We start from the raw sequence: 12,637 nt of genomic DNA on the forward strand, positions 1-12,637 counted from the left end.
ATGAGTGGAGCTGCTTTCCTCTAGCTCTGGTCAAATCCCGGCTCTTTGTGTATTGCAGAACTGTACTGGGTGGTATTTCTCAGGGCTTCTCTCTCTTGTCGGGGTGGAGATGGACTTGGAAGATGGAGTTGGAAAGGGATTTGGGCACCATGGCCACCCTCCTGGGTAGGCTGGACTTACATCATCGACCTGAGTTTGTTTTATGAAAGACCTCTCTCCTCTGCCCTCTGGAGACTGTGACTTCAGACCCTTGTCCTCTCCATTACCCCAGTCCTGATGTCTCCCAAGTCCGATGGTACCCACCCATGTCAACTACAGCTGCCATCTTTGCCATCTCAGGCAGCCTACAGGTGGGGGCTGTGTCCTTGATCCTCTTCGGAAAAAGAAAAACCTATTTTTTTCCTTCACTTTTGCTTTTTATTTCTTTCACCTCAGGCCCAATGGACATATATATATATATTAATGGAGGTTGTCTCTTACAGAGGTTTCATTGAAAAAGAAGAAACAATGTCCCATTAACGTCATTTAAAGAAAAAGCACCTCTCAGAATGGAGGTTGGGAAAGCTAGGGTTTCTTGCCTGAATATCAGTTGGGATGAAATCCCTTGTAAGGAACTCAAGAGAGGAGCGTTTCCTCAAAATGCTTTCTTTAGCTCCTGAGTCTCCTTAGGTCTCCACTGGGGTTGTGTGTAAAAATACCAAGCCCTCCCTGACAATGCATCTCATTCTCTTCTGCTTGAATTATCCTGATAATGAGAGATCACCCACTTCTTTGACAGTGTAGACTAGGATTTTAAAAATTGGGAGTGAATTATTGGACAGTGTGACACTTCACCAGCTTCCTTCAAGGTTCTGGATCTACGCTAAAGAGGGGTGGAAATGCTTCTGGGGTGTCCAGAAGGGCTGCAGAAATTCCTCGTCACTGGTCATGGGGAGAGCAGGACTGGCTTGCCTCTGTGGCCTCTTCTGCCTCTGGAGGTGAAAATTCCTGATTTGAGGCACTAGGGTGGAAGACTCAGGACTATCCAGGACCAGGTTAATAAACCGGCAGTCCAGATTCCAGAAGGGCAGCAGCTGGGGGCTGGGGACATGCCCATGCCTGTGGGACAGAGTTCTTTTGCATGCTTTGGCCTTTACGACTCTGTATCCTTGACAAGTCACAGGCATCTCTGGGTGAAATGGGGACAATAGTACCCATACCTCCAAGGGTTATGTGAGAATTAAGTAAAATATGCAAATAAAGTGCCTGGCATACAGTAGGCACTGAGCAAACGGTAGCTCTTTTTTCCAGGCTGGGGCAAGGGATGCATATAAATGTCTGGACCTGAAGTTTGAAATTCCACCTGCTGGAGACAGTGAACACCCCAGTAGATACCCCAAATCACATAGAAGGACGGATGACCAGCTGCCTTCTTCCCCCAGGGCATGCCATACACACTGGGCCTGAAGTGGGAGAATCGGGACCCCCAAAAAACGGCTTGTGGAGCGGGGTTGCACATGGGTGTAAAGTTCCCAGCTTGGCTGCCTGGGGAGGGTGAGCATATAAATGTCTTTAGAGATTTGAAGGGACCAGGATCTGGACTGACTTGCATTGCCCAGAGGGCTGGGGCTGGGAGCCAAGGGGGTGCTGCCGGGAGGCCCAGGTTAGCTTGGGGTATGGCATTTCTAACAGTTGGCGCCTGCGGAAAATGGCCTGGGATTCCAGCTCTGGAAGGTTCCGAATCTCAGTATTCACGAGCGGCACTGTCCGGAGCAGCCAGGGTTGTCCCTTGGTGGTCTCGGGCAGGTTCTCCGCGATGCGCTTGCTGGGTCGCAGGTGAGAACCTCACGGTTCTCCATTTCCGGAGCTCCAGCTCTGAGCAGGCAGAGGGTCGCTCCCCTCGCCTGCCCCTGCGGTAGTCAAGCGGGTGGCTGGAAGCGTGGCTAGCTGGCAGGTAAGGAGCTCCAGGTGAGACGGAACACGACCCCCAACCCCCTTAGCCGGTGCCCCACCCGATTTCTCTCCTGCGTCCTGGGAGGGCATGGTTGAGGCGCCACCGGTGCCCAGCAACCTCCCCAGGCTGTGGTTGTGACCTGAAGACGTGTGTCCCCGCCCTCAGGCCACCGCTACGCGACCCTGAGTGCACCTTCAAGAAGGCCGGGCACGTTTCTGGGCGGGCGTGGGGGGTGCCTGATATCTCCGCTCTATTTTACAGTTACTCCCCTGCTGGTGCCTCCCTCCTTGGCGCGGTTCCCACCTGCGATCGGCGCCCTCTTCACAGTCACGAACTCGCCAGCAGCTAGCAGCACTGACTAGTAGGAGGGCCCGCCGGAGGAGAGGTGAGCGACCAGAGCCAGGGAGTGGGTGGAGGAGCTGGCTGCCCGCACCCGCACTCCGCTCCAGATGTCTCAGAGAGTGGGCTGCGGGTTGGGAGGTTGGGAAATTCCAAGATCAGGTTGGTAGTGCGCCTGTGTTTTTACCTGGGTCACCAGCAAGACGACTCCCTCCTCCCTAGGCCCGGATCCAATGTCATCCCTCACCCTCAACCTGTGAAATGGCTTTAACCATACACCTGCTGCTGGCTTGTTGTGCTCTGTGACATAATTTGGCAGAACACGGCGTGTAGCACACAGTGGGCGCAAAGTAAATGGCGGCTCTGGCGGTTCTAGCACCGGAGGCGGCTTCTTGGACACCCGGCGTTCGCGGGAGCCTGAGGCGCTCGGTTGCTAGAGCCTTAGCTGGGAGTGGCGCGGCTGCTTCCCGCCCGCGCAGGATCAGGCCGGCCCCCGCGGGCCTGGATCTGGATCCAGAGCTAGGGAAACTGGAAAAACAGGCACAAACTCGGAAGCCGCGGTACGGCAAGAGCCTAAGCAAAGAATCCTTTCCAAGATTCACACCTCGTCTACACCAGGGCACCGCCTGGGCCTACGGCCTTCCGAACCCGAAGCGCCCGCAGCCCAGAACTGGCATCAGGCCGGGAAGGTCGTCGCAGGCCCCAGAGTGCGGGCGCGGGGGGCGCGCGCCCACAGGACGCCCGGGGTTGGGTAGGCAGGAGAGAAGGGCGCTAGCAGGCCCGCGTCTGTTTCCCCTCGGTCCGCACAGCGGGCCCGGGAGGCCATTTTGAGAGCGCGAAGAGGGGCGGCAAGATGGCTGCGTGGGCACCCGGAAGGTCGCCGCGCCAAGGGCCCGCTGAGCCCCTCCTCGCATTGGTCCAGCCGCGCGGCCCACAGAAGCGGAACGCGCGTCGAGAGCGCCCTGTCCGCTCGCCCCAGACAGATGCCCGGTTATTCATTACCCCGAGGCCTAGAGGAAAGAGTGGCTGCCATCCTCCTGCCCACAGCCCGCCGGACCCTCCGTCGCGGCTGCCCGGTCCCCGGAGCCGCAGCCGCCGAGCCCGGCTGTGCGTGTCGCGGCTTCTGGGGAGAAAGAGGCGTCCGGTAAGAGCCCCCCTCACTGGGCTGCCCACCCTGGGCAGGGGCGGAAACGGCCTTCCCCGCGTGGGGAACAATGGCGTTATTTTGGAGTCTGCAACCGCGAGCGCTTCAAGCTCTGATTATTTTCGAGGAGTGTTAGGTGCGTGGCTAACGCCCGCCTTTGCTTGGAACCACGAAGCCCAAAATGGCGAGCGGGCCGTGGCCGCCCTCCTGGGGCTGAGTGTGCTTCGGAGCGCTGAGAGCGGCCAGGGAGCCGTGGGCCTCCATCGTCCGTGTGGTTGGGACTGAGGACCGGCCTGGAGGCTCCATTCACACCATCGCAGGGCAGGCTGGGGGTCAGATGCGGATGAAGCGGGCCGGGCAGTGGAGCTGCATGTTTGAGCTTGCCCTCTCCAGGCCTAAGGGCCAGAGCTTCTGCGCTTCTGCCTCCTTTGCCCCTATCCTACCCTCGTGAATAATTTAAGCACAATCACTGTTTTTCTAGCTGTCCGCATTGACCCACCGCGGCCTCGAAGCAGGTCCCAGGCGTGTGCATTTATATGCAGAGTGACCAAGAAACTTCAGTAATACTAGTTTGTGTCTTTGGAGTCCCACTTTTTGCCAGGGCTAGTGCTAACAGCTTCAGGAGAATTCAGCCTCACCTTGACAGGTAGGGTGATGATTCACTATTTGTGGCTTTTACCGTAGCTAGGATGTGGCAGAGCCGGTTGTGGACTCGGGGCTATCTGCCCCAAGGCCTGCGTTCCCAACCTGTCTCTCTGCACATACACAGGAACACAGGGATTCATCACCGCTGCGGTTTCATCTTTCAAATAAGCACCAAGCCTTTCCTGAATCCAAGTCCCCATCCCCACACAGCCCTGCCTCACAAGTGAGGGCTCTCCTGTCATCCCCCAACCTCCCAGTCTAAAGCCCTGGCCTCAGATAGATTGTGTGACTGAATAATGTGTTTGTTCTGAGCTTCCTGGCAGCCAAGAAAAGCAAACATGATGGTTTATAACCTTGTTTTTAAAATGAAGCTCATCAGGACTTTAGAGAGATGAACATTTTTCCTGCATAAGACTTATAGAAAATGTAAAGCTTAGTGATTATGTAGGTCAACTGCTCATGTCACTGATGAGGAACCAGGTCCAGAGAGGTTAAGTGATTTTCACCAAGATCACAAAATTAGCTCGTGCAGTGAGGACTGAGACCCAGGCGTCCTGACTCCCAGTCCAGTTCCCATCCTTTCATGACCAGGCTTTAGTGGGCTTCTCAACTTGGAGATAGTTTAATTGTGGTCTAGCGACTCCATTCCTCACTATAAATTGCTGAGACCTGGATGCTGCCTTGTTCCTTTCTTTGCCCCCAGTTCCTAGTGCTGGGCTGGACTCATCATTGTGGGTGTCTAAATATTTGATAATTGAGTGGGGCTAAAACTTCTGATAATGAGAGGATGGGGGCGGTGGTAGAGGGGAAGTCCCTGACTTCAGTTTTCTAGGGGGCCTTTATTTTTTTAATGTTAGGTTCCTGATCCTTAATTCCCTAGGTCTCTCTCCTGGCAAGTGGTACGAGGTGGGTAGTGTGTTTTCCCTTTTGGCAGTCATCCTATTCCTAACTGCCCCATCACATTATTGAACCTTATAGGAAGGGGTCATTTGTGTCTTGGGGGACTATGTTGTCAGTGACACCTGCAAGTCCCTTTAGGTGAACTGAGGGAGGTTTCCCCACCAGCACAATGGCCATGAGACCTGGCCGACTCATTCTTTTATCCTCTTTGGGTGGAGAGTCAGCCTTTCTGTACTTGTTCAGGTTTGATTCCCATGGCTTAAGTACAAATCACAGAACGTGGCTTAGATTAGTAAATTTCCATGGCTCCCAAAAGGTAGCCTTTGAATCCCTGGCATGATAACTGTAGGTGCTGAATAAATTTAGTGACCCTGCAACAGACCAGATTCTCTGGAATTCTAGGCTGGAAAGGTGTCACCCCTGGATGTGGGGAGGGTTGTGCTTCTTGATGGGAGCCCCCGTTGGTAGAAAGGCTCCAACAGATCCTGGCCAAATTCTGTCATCTTTGGGTATAATCTGCATGGGCAAAGCAGAGTAGGTAACTAGGGCTCGTTTGCAGCTAAAGCCCCAGCTGTGGAAGAAAAACAGGGTTCAGCTCCCCAGATTAGTTACTGTCTACAAGGATTAAAGGCCCCAAATAATGGCTGGCTTCTCCCCTCCTCTGTGCCAAGGGAAGACATGTAAATACAGCCGCACGCCAGCTTAGGCAGTAGATGTGTATAAATCGAATTTAGCAAATCAGATCATGGTTTAAATGCACTATTTAAAGCAGTCCTGCAGTGAAGCCTTTTACAAAGGGAATGATCATTTTGTGATGCTAATCATCAGCCTCCAATTTATCTCCTTTGTAAGTTCAGATGTTGGTGCACTGGGTGTTCTGAAATTGGGGCGCTCTTGTGTAGGGCTCTGGTGATGGCTGTCTGCCTTCTTTTTCTGACCTCTCGTTTTAAATGGGTGCATGTCCTGTTTCTCACTGGGGGCCTCAGGATGCTTGTCACTTAGGCTGATAGTTCTCATCTGTCCCACTTATCTTTTTATAATCTGATAGAGCCCACCATTCAGCTGCTCCTGGCTCCTTTTTTGAGACTTTTGCCCTTCCTGGGGAGAAATACAAGCCCTGCTGTTCTTGAGGTGTTAAAACCAGCTCCCTCTCTGAGCTGAACCGTCTTTTGTTTCCCTGAGCTTCTGGTACCTCTGGTGCAGATCAGAAAGATGATCTTAGAGTCGACCAGATAACACAAATCAGCCCTGAATTTAGAAGGCGAATTAAATGCAGCCACCCATTTGCTGAATAGGCAATATCCAAAATATTCTCCCCATTCACGGCAAAATAACTGAGGCCTGGATGTTAAAGTGACTTTTCCCACAAGTTAAAATCAGGACTCCAAGGAGAACCTGTCTCCCAACTGCTACAAAAGTGTTTTATATGCTGAGCTGTAGTTCCTTTCTTTGCAGAGAAAATATAATCAGAGACCATCTGGGTGGGAGAGAAAGAAGAGAAAGAAATGGATCAGAGTGGAATAAAGGAAGTGGGAAGGAAGCTGGGGGGCTTCGAGGAGCCTGACCTTGCTTAGCTTACAGGCCCTGATATAGTGTCTTTGTCAATGCTGCCACTATTGACGCGTTCCTCGGTAATTATGACTGTGTGTTGGCATGGCGACTCGGAGTAAGAAGACTAGAAGCACCGGGTAAATGCACGACTTGTTCTTGCCTTCTAAAGCAGAGAGGAGCTTTTGTGGGTAGTTCCTACAGGGATACATGGTAGAGAATTCACCAAACCCAGTGCTGGAGTGTGAGTATTTACACCCCATAGGAGCCAGGTGGCCCTGAGCGTAGATTGTACAAATAGAGGTCCTTAGCAAGACTGGCATCTAATGCAGAGGTCTCCCAGAGCCTCCCTCTTGTGTCTTCCTGTTGGTCTTTGTTCCTTAGCCTTGTAATGTCAAGTATATTCATTTCTGCTCCTTTCTGTGTTGTCTGTTTCAAAATAGGTTTATGTTGCAGTCTCCCTGAATTTGATTGATCATAAAATTATCTATTTCATAGGCCATGACTATGTATTTGGAAGCTGAAGGGAAAGGCTGATGGGCACAGCTGGGGCTTCCCTTTCTATCCTTGTGTGCTTTTCTTAGATACTTGGACCACATTCTCATCCTCTTCTGAAAATGGGGAGAAGTTGCTGTTGTCAAGAGCTGTGCTGTCCTTTATGATAACCACTAGACACACATGCTGTTGATCTCATGAAATGTGGTCGGTGTGGCATGTTGAAATGATAATGTTGGGTTAAGTACAATATATTGTTAAAATGACCTGTTCATTCTTACTTTTTAATGAGGCTTCTGAAACATTTAAAATTATACTTGGAACTGACATATTTTCATTGGACAGTGAGGTCTACACTAGATGCTCAAGACCTCCTCCATCCCCAGTGCTTAGTAACTAATCCTGATCTCCCCCCAGGAGGCTTCTGGCCACACAGGGCTCTGTGCATAGAGGTCCATGGAAAAGCTAGAGAGGAGGCAAGTAGAGAGCCTCGGGCCTTAAGGGGCTTTTGGGAGTGCCTAGTACAGCCCTTTAAATGGGGATTACCCCCCAGTCCTTGGAGGCAGAAGTCGTGGCTTGAATCTGCAGGCAACATTGTATTTTTCAGCATTTAAGGTGGGGACAAGGCAGCCAATGGGTAAACCCCAGAAGAGTCTTTGGATGAAGGTTTAGCAGTGCCCCAGTGGAGTTTGAATGGGCACAGCTGTAGATAACAGGAGGGTCGTCCTCCTTCCCCTGTCCCTAGCAGTGATTTCATAGTCTCCCAGATGTGCAGAAACCACAGGGCATGGGAAGGCAGCCATGCATCCCAGGTTCGTGCCAAACCCACTTTCAGCAGGTTTGTTTCCTTTGGCCCGAGGGCTCCTTGTTGCCCCTCTCCTGGCTGCACCTCCTCCCCTCAGCCTGTGCTGCTCTCCGTGAGCTTGGAGCTTCTGGGATGCGTCTTGGCTCAGAGCCAGCGTCTTCTTGGAGAGGCCTCCTGCCCTGGCTCCCTGCCAAGCCTCAGGGCCTCAGAGAGATTTTCCAGGGAGATGCTGGGCTCATACTGTTGTCAAAGGGCAGAGGGGCCTCAGTTAGCCTTCTGCCCTTGGAGGGCCCCTGGCTGTGGGTCTGGGCTTGCCTCCAGCCCCCTTTCCCCCTCAGAAACTCCAGTTTCCTCCCCTGGAAACCCTGGACTGGGTTAAGGGCCTTCCAGCTCCAGTAAGCCTTGAGTTTATAAAAAGAAGGCCCCTCACATGAGCCTGGGAGGTAAGGAAGGGGCATCGAGGAGGCCATAATGAGTCATGACGATGGGGACAGGAACCATTTAGTGAGCACTGACTGCCAGGTTCTGTGCGAATGCTTTGTATATTGTATCTCCTTTGAGGGCCATCTCTTGGGGAGAAAAAAGAATAGTAAATTTGACCAGGGATTTGCCCTTCTTTTCTAAGCCAAATGCCATTTGGGTGACTGCATGGGGTGTGTTACAGGAGCTACAGCCCTTGCATAGGAGGGACTATCAGCCCCCAGTGAGTCCTTGTCTCCCAAAGAATCAGCCTGGGCTTTGGGAAGCAGCATGAGTTCATTTGGGTTGCCAAAGGATGCCTCTGCAGTGTTTCCTGCTTGAGGCTGGCAGTACACCTGGAGAATCAAGATGGGAGGGCTCCATGCTGGGCCCCTGGGAGCCTTGGTGCGGTGCTAGAGGGGTGAGCAGCATACCACCCGGTCCGGATTTATCTCCTAATTGTGTGCTCCATATCCTTGCTGTGCCTCAGTCTGTAAAATTAGGGGGTTGGCCCAAGCCTACCAGCCTGCCCACAGTGCCAAGGGATTGTGGCTGCTCAGGATGATGCTGGCCTTTTACTTTCTGCAATGTTATATCCCCCTGATGTAGCACACATGATCTTCTGGAGGAGGGAAGGGGCCCCACATCCTCTATCCCATCTCATCTTGTCCTTAAGCAGAGAATGTCAAGCCTTCCTCCTATCTGCCCAGTTCTGCACCATAGCTCCTGCTGTCTCCTTAGGTTAGGAGAGGTGGCACATGCCTCTGAAGGCATGTTACATCCTTGATGAGTGCTGGGGGAAAAGGGAGTAAAGAAACAAGTCTCAAGTTTATAGCCACCCCTTCCCTTTGAATCTGCAGCTTCTTTTACCCAGTATTGAGTCCACTGTTCTCTCTTCTACTGTGGGTCACAGACTCCAAGACCATGGTGGTGTGAGGCAGAGGCAGTGTGGCCCAGTGGGTATCCAGGTGGAGGGGTTGGTCTGACCTAATTCAGAACCCACAGGATACCCCTTCCCCTCTTCCTCTGAGCCAGTTTTCCCATCTGCAAAATTGAGAATAGTAATACTTACCTTGTGACACTCAAGATGCATCCCCCATCTTGCTGGTTTGTCACGAGTAAAGGCCAGGTAAGGTGGCCAGCAAGGGACCAGGGTCAGTCAGCTCTCTGTTAGTCACTCTACGATAAGCTGTGCTGTTTACAGACCAGCCATAAGCTCTGCAGTGCAGGGAGAACCCCTGACCTCTAGGAGCAGAGAAACTAGCATTACTAGCCTAAGGCGGCACAAAAAATCCAAGGGGCAGGTTGTTTTGGTGTTTTGTCTCTGTCCTTGGGAGTTAAGAGAAGAGGAATTAGATTGAGGCGGAGAAGCCTCACTGTGCCCAAACAGGTCTTCTAGGCTGTTGAGAGGGCAAGACAGGACATCCCTACCAATGGGGAGAACTCTCTGACCAGGACCTTAGAGGTGGAGATGAAGCGGGAGGAGGAGTCCTGCTGGACTGGGCCTGAGATTTGGGTATAGGTCAGGTCAGATGGTGGAGGATAAGAATGACAGAGGTAGGGAGCAGGCTAAGAGAATTGGTATGGTCACCATGTGCAAGATGGGTGGGCACTGGAGGCTGTCAGGCCTTGTGCTGCCCAGGCCAACCTGAGCTGAGCAGCCACACCCACCCTGTGCCACTCACCTCTTATGGTTCCTGGCCTGGACGTCAGCAGCCCCAGGGCTGTGCTGTGGAGCCATTTCCCACTTTGCAAGGGAACTGCAGGGCTCTGAAATTGGAAGTCTTCCCATGCCACACTGTATTTTTTCTTACCACACTCATTTATTCATTCAATGTCTATTGACCACACATTATGTGTCAGCCTCTGGGCAAGACCCTGGGGATACAGAGAAGGAAACCACATTCCCTGGCCCAGCACTTTCGCTTGTGATGTGGAAAGGCATATATCCATCTAGAGCTGGAAGGCCGGGCTAGCGGGGGTGGTGTGCTAGATTAGCAGGCACTCCGGGTCTGACAGTTATCATCAGTTTGTGGCTTATTGGCTTTCCTGCCCCTCTCCATGTCCCAAGAGCCTGGGAGAACAGGGTCAGAGGCCATGTCATGCTTTGCCCGTGATGACCTTAAGCTGTCGTTTAGCCTCAGCTAGAACTGTAATTCTCTAGATTCCATTGTTTCTGTATAGAATTGTGACATTTCAGTTTCCCTTTCTTCATTTAAAAAAACACCTTTTTTTTTTTCTTTGAGACAAGGTCTTGCTCTGTCGGCCAGGCTGGAGTACAGTGGCCTGATCATAGCTCACTATAACCTCGAACTTCTGGCTCAAGCAATTCCCCCGCCTCAGCCTCCAGAGTAGCTGGGACTACAGGCATGTGCCACCACACCCAGACTTTTATATTTATTTTATAAAAATTAAAAAATGTGTTTTATTTTGTAGAGACAGGGTCTTTGTTGCCCAGGCTGGCCTCAAACTCCTGGCATCAAGCGATCCTCCCACCTGGGCCTCCCAAAGTGTTGAGATTACAACATGAGCCACCACACCCAGACTAAAAGGCAGTTTGATTTTATAAATCAAAATAGCAGTAATCTATGGAGATTTACTTGTGAGATTGGTAGGAAACATCTTAAATGTAATCAAACAATAACTTACATCTTGATGAATTCACATGTAGGTTTCTCTTCCTCAGAAGAAATCGGATGCTGTTCAGAGCACCAAGGCTAGAATTTTACCCTGGTTCTCATGCTACCTTGCACCCAGGTTGGATCCTGAGTACAGTTTTTGCTGCATATAAGTTAGCAATGGGGGATACCCAGCTGCCTCTCTTCATACAGCTGAGGTTTTGGGGAGTCATTCTTATAGCCCCTGGGTTGGGCCTAGTCCTGCAAATGAATTCACCAGCCCTAAAGCCCAAATTGCAGCCTCTGTCATTCACCTTCCAGGAGTGGAAAGAGCAGTAAGTTTCATCTTATTATTATTGCTATTTTGGTGGTTTTGTTGAGGTTGGTGTGTGTATGTTAGTAAGATAAAGCTCTCAGAAATTACATAGCATTTGTCAAGGATATAAGAGGGACTGTGCCACATCTGGCTGTATAGAAGGTGGTTCCATATCTTTAAATAGAGCCCCAGGTCCTTAGCCACCAGAAAGGTTTTCAGGGGAAGTGTGCACCCTCAGCAGCTGCTGCTGGTGGGCAGGATGGGCACACATGGAACAGGCTTTCCTCTGTGGCCAGGTGAGAAGCAGGTGGTGAGACACAGAGCAGTGCTGGGCTCTGCTTCTGAAGCCTCCAACCTTTCCTTCCCTAGGAAGCCCCAGAGAGATTGGTGAGGGTGATTTCCCAGGAAGACGCAGTGTGCTCTGACTTCTGTGACAGTGAGCAACGGGACCAATGGATGTCCAGATGCTGGCAATGAGTAGGCCTTCCCTACGCTGGGTGGCGTCCACACCCTCTGGCTTCCATTGCCTGGGTCTCCTGGAGGTGTTTTGCTGGATGAATACCGCATGCACAGAGGCTGGCCTTGGGTTTGAATATGGCGGCCAGTGGACAGCATGTGCTTCAGTTATGAGGCTGCCCAGGAGATGCTTCTTCCAAGGCAGAGCACGTGCAGAGTCCAGTGTTGGAGAGGCCGGGTGCGCAGTTGACCCATTTCCAGTTCTATTTTCCCTCTCATGTTCCTCTGTCCCCATCTAGGACATGCTCTGGAGTCAGAAGACAGCGAAAAGAGAAGCAGAAGCCCCGGTGGCAAGAGTCTGAAGGTGGGTCCCTTCCTGACATGGGCATTGGGCTGCGCATGTGTGTTCGCAGTTCTTTCCAGCTGCTATTCTGACCTCTTTGTGCAGTGTATTTATGTGGCTGTAGATGGATGGTCCAAGGTAGATTTAGGTTTTGGAATACTGTTTTTTTTTTCTACTTCAGGGAGAAAATAACCCAGTTTGGGAAGGACATTTAAAAGGGGAACATTTTAGGTATGATGGCACACCTGCAGTCCCAGCTATTCGGGAGGCTGAGGCTGGAGGATCACTTGAGCTCAGGGGTTTCAGGCTGCAGTGAGCTATTATCACGCCACTGTACTCCAGCCTGGGTGACAGAATGAGACCCGTCTCTAAAAAAAATGTAATTTAATTTAAAAAGGGAAAATATCCTTGGTGGTCCTTGGAACCAGCACTTACCAGGTTGACCCATATGAAATTTCTTTCTTGTTGATGAAAAATAGTCAAATATTGGCAATTTCTTATGGTTCAACCTGTTACAGTTCCATTCCTCTGGGATGGTAGAGGGATCCCCAGAAACACATTTTAAAGAGTTTCTGATACTTTAACCATTTGTGTTCCTCTTCATCCTACGATACCCTTCACAGAATTTTTTTTTTT

General features: G+C 51.3%; 1 long non-coding RNA gene across 7 annotated transcripts in view; it reads left to right on the forward strand.

Moving 5' to 3' along the window:
- Positions 1–12,637, forward strand: part of LOC101143818 (uncharacterized) — a 30,375-nt gene that overhangs the window by 7,758 nt on the left and 9,980 nt on the right. For 3 of the 7 annotated variants that reach the window (XR_004067408.3, XR_002002930.4, XR_008671684.2), the window contains exons 2-3: positions 2,195–2,318; positions 11,958–12,022. This is a non-coding gene — a long non-coding RNA (uncharacterized lncRNA). The other 4 variants (XR_008671688.2, XR_008671686.2, XR_008671689.2 and 1 more) reach the window with 4 other exon arrangements.

This window comes from Gorilla gorilla, chromosome 16, assembly GCF_029281585.2.
Source record: "Gorilla gorilla gorilla isolate KB3781 chromosome 16, NHGRI_mGorGor1-v2.1_pri, whole genome shotgun sequence".
Taxonomy (NCBI): domain Eukaryota; kingdom Metazoa; phylum Chordata; class Mammalia; order Primates; family Hominidae; genus Gorilla; species Gorilla gorilla.